Source organism: Schistocerca piceifrons, chromosome X (assembly GCF_021461385.2).
Source record: "Schistocerca piceifrons isolate TAMUIC-IGC-003096 chromosome X, iqSchPice1.1, whole genome shotgun sequence".
In the NCBI taxonomy this organism is placed as follows: domain Eukaryota; kingdom Metazoa; phylum Arthropoda; class Insecta; order Orthoptera; family Acrididae; genus Schistocerca; species Schistocerca piceifrons.
Genome location: NC_060149.1, coordinates 76,668,517 through 76,679,030, shown reverse-complemented (window position 1 = coordinate 76,679,030; position 10,514 = coordinate 76,668,517).

The window sequence follows — 10,514 nt, the reverse complement described above, 5'->3', positions numbered from 1 at the left end:
TATTTTTAAGGTCATATTTATGTAAGTTTTAGGTGATAAATGCTTGCATATTTCACTGTTTTTAGGTAATTAAAATCCGGGCCCTATTTATCACAGCGGTTGTGCTTTCACCCTGTATTTCTGCTGGGGAAGGGAACCTGTAGAGGGCAGAGCCTCAATGTTCGGGCAAGATGTGTACCCCAGTCTGACACTAAGGGCCATCAGCTCCGAAGATGAATCATGAGAGATTTCATTGAGAGGGACATTGACATCATTAGACTACTTAAGTACCATCTCTTTAAGTGGCTTACTCTTTGCCTTTCACTGATTTATGTTGTTTTGCCTGGGGATGCTTCAGAGCCACAACTGTGAAGTTGGTAGTGGCAGTGCTGGACCAGACAGAACCTTTGGAGGAGCAGGGGGGCTGCACAACATTGGCAACCAAGGCCTCTCATCATGTTCTGGGAGGAAGTAACAAACACAGGTACTAACGCTGACACTAGCAACCTTCCTTTGTGTAGAAGCATCTACCTTCTGAACAAGCTGTTTGAGAACAGAAGCAAAGGAGGTAGCAAACACTGGGGGCTGCATGGTCTGATAGAGCTCTTTGGTCTCAGCATGTGAGACATGCTTATTTGTATTTATCTCCTGTATGTTCCTTTCTTCAAGGAAGACACTGCAGTTCATTCTCCAGACAGGGCGATCCCCAGAGCAGTTTACGCATTTCAGAGGAGATGAACAACCAATTCTTCATGGCCGACCTAATCACATTTGGCACAAGTGGCTTCTCCCTTACAATCCAAGACTCACGTGCCCAAGTGGTATCATTTAAAACACTGCACTGGGTTGGGAAACATAAGGACGCATGTTGAGTCAAAAGAAATCAGCAATGACATGCTCGGGAAGTTTCGTGCTGTTGAAAATCTGTATAAACAAGTTTGGTGTGATCAAACTGCCATCCAGCCTTTTCATGATATTCAGCACATCAACAATTCCTTTCTGAGCCCACTCAGCTTTCAGTTCTTCTTTAGAAATGTCCATCAGATCCCTGCATGTCATATCACCTATGCTGAAATTCAACATGGTGCGTAGCTGAGCTTCGATGGCATATTTCTAGCTTTTCGCTTTCTGCAGGTTCATTGCCTGTTGGGAACTAGAGGTTTCAACCAACAGCATCCCACTGCACATCTGCTTGACTGATTTTAATGTCCCTGTGATGCCTTAAAAACACTTTTGAATGTAAGAAGCTCAGACTTTCTCAGAGGTTCCCTCTCTTAACTATCAAAAATACAATCTGACCTGCAGCATGCATTTTGTTACTAAATACTGAACTACCTTTAACAGCTGCAGAATCTGGAGGGCTCATCACGAGGCCTCTTGAGTGACTGCACGTTGGTACCTACTAGCAGCTCACACATTCCGTTTGGAGGACGAGAAGAAGATTTCGAGGGTTCCATGAGCAGCTAGGAAAATAAATTTCCACCAAGGCAGAGTCCCATGTGCCTATGTAAAACTTATACAATTGATGTGTGGTAGGTTCCCCAGAGATAGCCCACTAACTACTGTCCCACCTCAACAGCCATACATCTCACTGGCATGCAGCACACCTTGAGCTTGAGGTTTTTACCATCTTCACAATCTGGGTGGTCAAGCCAAGGTTCCCATTGCCTGTGACACAACATTCCACTGCCATGGTGCACAGTGGTTGCTGAAGCATGCCCAGAGCTTACAGTGACAAAGGACTGGCGGCACGTGTCAGTCCCCAGCTCAGGAACCCTGGGATTGCTGAGCCTGTACCCAGCAAACAAATTCTGAGCCCCTGAGGGCTGTTCCAGGGCTTTGGAAATAGTGGGTAAGATTACCTGTTAATCACAAGTTGTTTGTTAGTTTTCATTCTTCAGCACAAGTTGTACAATGCAAGTGGGGTACATCACTTTCACAAGAGAAAAAATTAGATATGCCTGTCAAGACATACTAAGCTATCTGCAACATTCTTGATGATGTTATTGCTGATATAGTCACTGACTATCGCTTCAGAGGAAATGCTCATTATTGCTTTTCTCACTGTGTTTATTGTAATGTGCAATAAATGGAAAGGGTCAGGGTTAGATATACAGTCTGGAGCTTTTTGCAGGTGACAGTTCTTTACAGCATTGGAGCTGATTTTATAAAATGCATTCTGTTGATCAACTAAGACCTGAAAAACAGTTTCTGATTTTGTCTTTACTGCACCCAAGCTGCAGAGATTCTTCCACAGAATCGCAAAGCTCATACTGCTGCAAAACAATGGAACAAACATGCTTGATTGTGGCATAGTGAACTCATTGCTTTATCCTGTTTGGCAGCTTTAGATATTCTTCATACATACATATATAGGGTGAAAGAAAAAGGTATGGCCAAACTTTCAGGAAACAGCCCTCAAATGTAGAGGAAAAAACTATGTTATATGGACATGGGTCCAGAAACACTTTATTTTCATGTTAGAGCTATGTTTCTACATCTCTTCAACACATTCATCATCTACTTTGTACAAAGCCTCATCTGTGAACAGCACATATGTATTGAAATGAGGGTTGACACATGTTGAATGAACGATCTGCAGAAGTATGCCTCTGCAAGAAAATGAGCTGCTGGTAGTGCCTGCACTCACTGCATATGGTGGTACAGATACAGCAGGTTCTCCTGTATCACCCTCCACACAGTCATGTGATCCACATTACTTGTTGTATCTAATTGTCTTACAATGACACTAGCATTGGTGCAACTGCATGAAAAAATTTCTCCTCCAATTGAGATGTCCTGATTCTTCTATGCCTCCCCGAGTCACAAGTAGTAGGCTTAAGCGTACCACACTCCCTAAAACAAAGATCAGTTATTTCAAATGTCGTCTTGTTAGGGCACTGTCATTCTGGAAATCTCTCCTGATACAAATGTTGATCACCACAGCCATTACCATCTGATACTCCATACAACAAATGTGGAACTGCCAACTCCACATTTGAGTACACTTCCACTGCACTGTACTGGAAACCGTGTTCATGAAAAACACCAAACAGTTGATGCTACATGCTTGCACAGTTGATGATGAACATGGCCTGGATGTCCACTGGGGCCATATTCGTCTGATTAACAAGTTACCCACAAGGTCATACATCTATGGCCGACTACTGAAACTCGTCCACTTCAGCCGAGTAAACTCTGACACAGTCAGTCATGGGGCAACTGAATTGCTTGATTGGACAATGGAAAGTGATTTGTAATTCCTAGCAAATGTATTCTTCATGAGTCAAAGAACCAAACTAAAATGAATGAAGTTCCGGGTCAGCCCTATACTACACAATTGAAGAAGGCTGAATAGGGAACAGGAAAATTTTTCAGCTACTACACGATTAACACAGCAACGTTTCAGTATATCCTTACAGCTATTCAGCCTGTGATTATGAAACAGTTGAATTTCAGGGAAACTATACAACCTGAGGAATGTTTGAGTTTCATATTGGCATAACTTGCACATACATTTAATGGCCACAAATGAAAAAATACTGTACAATGCTAGTTCTATAATAATATTCCAAAAGTGTATTACAACACAGTTTATGAAAAATATGTACCAATGGAGAGATCATAGTACTCGCATATGGAACTGATAAAACATTTTGTTTATGAGTCTGTACAGTTCTCCACAAAATTTGACAGTATGTGGTCACAGTTGGTATAGGGACTGTTTCATTTACATCAATGAAGTTGACATTTGTCAACTTGTATCACTATATCTCGGAATAGACTGTCTCTCTCAAACAAAGAGCTCACAGGTAGTCTGTATCCCGAACATTCACTGCTTGATTACTGAGGAGATATACTATAGGATATGATGGTGGTAGACACAGCATATTGATCCTCATCAAGAAGAACTTGTTGCAGTTTGGGAAAAACTGCAAGTTTCCAGTGGGTAGTTATGTTCTTTAAAAATGGTAGCAGTGTCATTAAAAACATGTAATTGCCGTCTTGCTTCAATGCAGCATTGCTGGAAAAAAATTTCGGTTTCTCCTTGTCTATTGATAGAAATGGGTCATCACATTCAACTTGACATAGCTCAAGTTTGTTGCCGACATTTCCCATTGACAGGTTAGGCGGTGCTTCCATGCTTCTTGGCATAGAAGTTGGTGACTGAGGAGCATCTGTTGGACTGAACCTTCAGCAATGGTGGATTCCTCACTGAAGATGCATGTGATGTACCAGATGTAAGTTCACCTTCTTGCGATACATAAAATGCAAAACCACTTTGTAGTTCAAAGTCAGCAATGTGTGATATTTATTCTTCAAAAACTGAGATGTCCCCATGGAGTCTTCTGTGTTCAGTTTCATTCAAAAATAGTACAGTTTGGAAGTGTAGTCATGATGAGATGTTCTCTAGAGGTGCCATGTCTTCACTCTTTTGTATACATTTGTATGCATTTTCTATGAAAAACATTTCTCCAGTATGCTATTTCTTCTTTACCACATCAACTGGTAACACTCAAACTACATAATATATCCATGGTGTGCCTGTTGGTCACTTACAGATGATAAAACTGACAGTCAGCATCATCTCCTGAAGGTACGGTGGCCATAATTTCTCTTAAACTGACTTAAAAATGGACATAATTTGGGAAGCAGAAACAGGGAGACTTCTCTTAAGGTTGCAGAAGGTGTAAGATGCAAGCAAATCGCCCCTTTTTGCTGGGACATTGGGAACCACTGAAGCTTGCTGCTCACAGTAGGCAACTCAGATAACATCTGCCCTTCAGCCAATGAGTCACACTATGTTCAAGGGGGAAGAAGTAGGAACTGTTGTAGCTGTGGAAAAGAAAAGGGGGAAGAGGAGGAGAAGAAAGCTGCAGAGACAACACATTACTGTTACAAGACTGTTCAGGACGTAGCTGCATAAAAGATTGAATATAAAGGTGCAGTTACACATTTGCTGTTTTACCTGTTATCTGCACTCAGAAGTACTCACATTCATGAAGCACGAATTTAAAAATTTTTGGTGAACTAATAGACCTGCGTATTTTTCCAATTCTTTTCTTTTCCCAATATATATATATAAAACACTTAACTAGACAGATATATGAAGCTTTACAGATTCAAATGCAGTAGCCTCGAAACAGTGCAGATAGTTATTCACTATCCTAGCAGTGTGTGTTTTAGAACTGGCACTATTCCATTATTGTCAGAATAATCACACTTCCTTACTAGGGCATTCATATTAGTGGGCCCACTCAAGTGGTACACTGTTTACATTGCAATTTTTGATCAGTTGATTGTAAGTTCATTCACTGTGTGTGATGCAAGTAGCAGGCGATTTGCTTTACAGTTGATAAGTCAGGCGCAGAGTTGAGGAACTGCCTGATGTACGTTTATCTGAATGCTCTCATTAATAAGGCACCCAGTTACATTTTTTAACATCTTTGCATTGTGACACACAAAATCAAATATTTAAATATGTTGAAATACAGAGTTTTGATTGTAAACAACTAACAAAATTTCATTTGAAATTTTCTGCTCTCTTCTACATTTGGTATTTATACGATTTCTGAGCTTTAGAGAGAAGATCCTGCCATTGAATGGCATAATCATAAGAGAGTCAGAACAGCTCGCTTCATAATTAAAAACAAATTTTACTATTGCCTCACCTGTTGATACTTGTAATCTATTTCATTCCCCAGCCAACTGAATATTCATGAGAGAGGACATTCTTTCCACATCAGCACTATGTTCTGAAACACTAACAGTGAATTCTCCAATATTTAGTAATTTCCAGTGCAGCCCTGTGTGTCCACACCATTCAAAGAAATTGGTCGATTTCTCTTGACATGATCTGCTAGACCAATTATCACTATTCTTGCTGTATTGTGATTCAGTGAACTGGTTGAGAAAGCAAAACTGGTCAAACAATGCACTATCATCTACTGATAATCCTTTATCTTGCAGAAATTTTACTGTCCTTGTCACTTCATTCCAAATTGGCTATGAGTCCAGCTACATCCATATCAAAATGGAAGAGTCTTGAAGTTTGTTGACCAGTTTTTTTTTTATTTTTTTTTTTAAATAATCCGCATGTTTCGTTAAACTGTTCAATATCAGAACGAAATTTCTGAACATCCCTAGCTGATGCAACCTCTGTTTTCTGCAAGATAGATACCACTTTCAATGGACAAATTTTTTCCTCTTTACACTGTTCCATAGCTATGACATCATCTTCCAAAATCACAACTACTTCTATAATACTGTTATCTGCCTTCTCAAGTTTATGTATTTGCCTATGAAATACTCTCATCTGACATTGGAAAAACCATAATTATGGCTCACTTACTGGATTCTGAAACACAATTTTCAGAAATTAAGGTGCTTTATCTTTTGAGAGGAAGAATTTAGTACTCTCTCTCTGCAACAAGGATAACCACCTTTTTTTTTATACGTGACAACAATGCATGACACTCTATGCCAACAAACCCAAAACATTCTTTTACACTCCTTTTGTACTGTGTATATGGAAATTTAATTGAAAAGTTTAATAACAAATTTTCCCACATGGCCAGCATTTGTAATATGTGTGCAGGGCATTCAACTCTACAAGATTTTTGTTTACTTCACTTTTATATTTTTCAGAAACATTGTACCAGCTAGTCGTATTCCTTCATAATTAGTGTTGGCATAGTCACCACAAAACACTATGCATTTACTTTTGTCAATTTTGTTTTTCTCTAAGCCAGTGATGCAAAACATACTTCTTACAGAAGCAGTTTCATTTGGTAGAGAAGTTAATTTAAATAATTTCAGTTGAATTCCATTTTTCAGTATAAAATACTGAACAATCAATAGAAATATTTTCTTGGCTTTGTGATTACTAGCATCTGTAGCTATAACAAAATAATGGAACTTTGAAAGATTATCAGATATTCTTTTGACAGTGTCGGGTGCTAAGACTGGTTTTACAATTGCTGTTGATTTTGTTCTGCCCATCACATTTTTTTGCTGCTTTGGATCCATTAAAAAGTTTGGAGCTTAGGCTGTAAGAACAGCCACTGATTTCACAGGTATGTGGTGTTTAATGGCATGAAAGTATGTTGCTAACTCTGTTACTAATTTGCCCTGTTTAAATGAATGTGAAACATAATAACTGTCCATTTTTTTAAGTGCTAGCAGAGTACACATTTGATTTGTGCTTTATGCTAGCTAAATGATCCTTTAATATCTGCTCTTCCCCCCTGGTGCAACGGAAACATACTACTTATAAATTACACATTCTGCTTCATAGTCACTTTTTGCTTGTTTTATGAAGAACCATTCTTCTGAATATTTTCCTTGGCATGAAAAACTTCCTCTTTGGCATTTTGAGTTAACTTGAAAACACTTTAATAACAAATTAACTGCAATACGACGCAGACAGAGAAACAGAGAACCACATTGCTGCAAAGCTTAAACTGAACTGAGATAAGGGACAATGATAGAAACCCAGTAACGTCACTGCACAAACACCATGCAATAATAACCTGAACGGGACTCAGTCAGTTATGATAATAAAAACTGCCATTATTTAGCTTAACAGCTGGAGTTGAAATGTAGATCCATGCAAGAATCTGGAGCAAAAATAGATAATAAGAGCACATTTCTCTGAAATGCGGGACAAACTGCTGCCCGGAAAGTATTTTTCATTATACCGATTTCTTTACTCTGAAACCGAGACTGTCCTGAAAACCAGGACATCTGGCAACCCTGCCAGAAGGTGATACATAAGAGCTCTCTGTAAATATTTTATAATTTCAGCAACACCATCTGATGCAAAACCCAACAATCTTAACAACATTTATGCCTATGCTGGGAAAGAGTCACACAGCATATGCCATTGTCTGTTGCAGTTTAGTGGCAACTGCTTCTTCTTTCTAAACACTAGTACATTACTTTAGGTAGAAGGTTTAGGGTGAGAAATGCCAGTTTATTGAATGCACACTTTAAGTCACATAAGTCATTACTAGGTTCCCAGTAAAAAGTCGTGTATTCAATACTTATTTACGTATTGTATGGCACATGTTAAGAGTTTTGAATTCAAAGAACAGTTATAAATGCACAAACATTACTAAACTACAACATATCAACGCAGGTCTCCAGCATAATATAACACGGATGATGACAGATATAGGAAAATATCAATGTCTTTTGTATAGTTTATCACACCACTCATCATTGTCAGGAAATCTTTGAAAGAACCCTTGCAGGCACGTGCAGGATATGTTGATACAACATGAGCAACCGTCTGCTGTTCTGCACCAGTCACAAGACGGTAATGAAGATTTGTTCCACTTGTACATAATGTCTCCATATCTTCCATGGCCCACTTGGATGTGGTTCACCATAGTTCAGATTACTTGAGTCTAGTCAAATCTATGGGGTTTCTCTCTTCAATGCAGGACAGTATCAGGAATTGTGCAGGACAGTTTTGTTGGCACCAGCATTTCCATTCATCGATGGCACTGAATTCCTTTTCAGTTAGAATGCTGGCTGTGATAAGAGTGGCACGTCTTGATCTTAATCTTTGTCTCTCCACAGGGACTACATCATTCAATACTGAAAGGTCGACATTATCAACAATCTTCTTGTAAACACATACTAGCACACACACTTCTGCCTGGCATCAGGAGGAATGTTACTCAAAATGGGTAACCAGTATGTGAAAGGAATCTTATTGACCCACTGCCAAAAAATATGGCTTTATTAAGTTATATGTCTATCTTTTTCACAAATGGACCATTAAGCCAGGCAGATGCACAGTACTCTGCTGTTGAGTATTCCAATCTTTAAGTCACATGAATCTTGAGGGTGATGTTAAAGAGCAGTCACTGTGAGGCAAATATCTGAAGTTGAGAGGTAGAGGAAACAAGATAATCTCAAAGATCTCCTGGCTAAAATGAATTAGTCCCAAGACATGTATTCAATAAATCTGATTGCACAATATTATGTTTTTTGCAAAGTTACGATCAGCGGTTCTACTTACCTTCCACCCTCATGTCTTCTGCAGCTTTCAACCGCAGTTTGCTCCATAGCTCATGGAGGTGATATGTTGTCATCCGTATCTCACAGTGGCCTGCTCTCATTCACAATATAAGCTTCTCTACATCCATAGTTGGTAATTAAGTACAAAACAAATCCAATAGCAAGCAATAACAGGTGCTCACTTGCAATGACTATGTCTGACCAAACACATTTCACTAGGATCCCTCTGTCAGCCGGCTTTTAATGGCCAACTTGGTCATAAGCAGTGTGCATGTGCCCAAGCTGCTACATGTCTTGGGATTAGTCGACCATGTGTGGCCTCCAACTAGTTGGAACAATATAGTTCCAGTGGAAGCTCAACCTAAACTGTTGATACTATGTGCTTGATGCTATTAAAGCAATGAAGTGTAGTATTACATGTCAACATTACCTTCATTCAATTGGAACAACAGACACTGGCTGTGAGCCTAAAGATTTAAATTTATGTACATTCTAACCAAAAGGGTATTTTGAACACATAAGAAAATTTTTCAGGTAATGCTGATATGCTCTGTTTCTACATGTTTCTCATGATTAATGTAATTAAGAAGAGAATTAGAAACTGAGCTCTAACATGGAAATAACGTGTTTATGAACCCATATCTATATAACATATTTTCTTCCTCTATTGATGAGGAATGTTGCTTTAAACTATGATCATACATTTTTTACACCTTTTATAGGATATCTGCTACAAGAGGATGGGGGGCAGGGGGTGATTTAGGGAAAACATGGAATATCTAAATGTTGATGGCTGGACAGGGATTTGACCCTCACTCATCCTGTACATGAGTTCAGTGCCTTGAGCACTGAGCCAACTCAACTGGTTTGTTACTGATAGTCAGAAAACAAGCTACAGAAATGACATGCTTTTACTGCGGTGCAATCCCTTGACTTAGATTTCTAATTTTTGCTTAACTTGTCTAAATGCTCTCTTTCAATCTGGCTGTGTGGCATGGATTTGTAGAGATTACTCAAATGTCTCTGCAAAATGGAAAATTGTGGTTGTGGTGGTACATTTTGCCAGTGTTCAAAGGAGCAGTCCGTAGATTTAGGAAAAGTCATAAGAGTTCTAATCTTGTTATAACGGATTTTTCAAGTGAATACAAAATATTTTAAAAGTATTTGAATCCTGGGAGCACACTGGCCATTCAATATGATATCTTCTCCATACAGAAAGTCATCCGCTACAAAACTCCATGGACAACTCAGTATTGCTGTGCAACAGAAGGAAAGAGTCTAATTACACTTGTCCACATCAGAACATATGATTAAAGGATTTGTCCCCATACCTTTGAGATACCAGCCTAACATTTCCAATAATGCAGATGTATAAAGAGGACAGTAATTACATTGCCAAGTTTTTCTGTTGGCCTTACATGTCCTGAGTCACACACGCATGAATAACAGGAAGCAGATTAGTATATTCCAGTTTATTATGCTGTATTTGAAAGTATATACCCCTA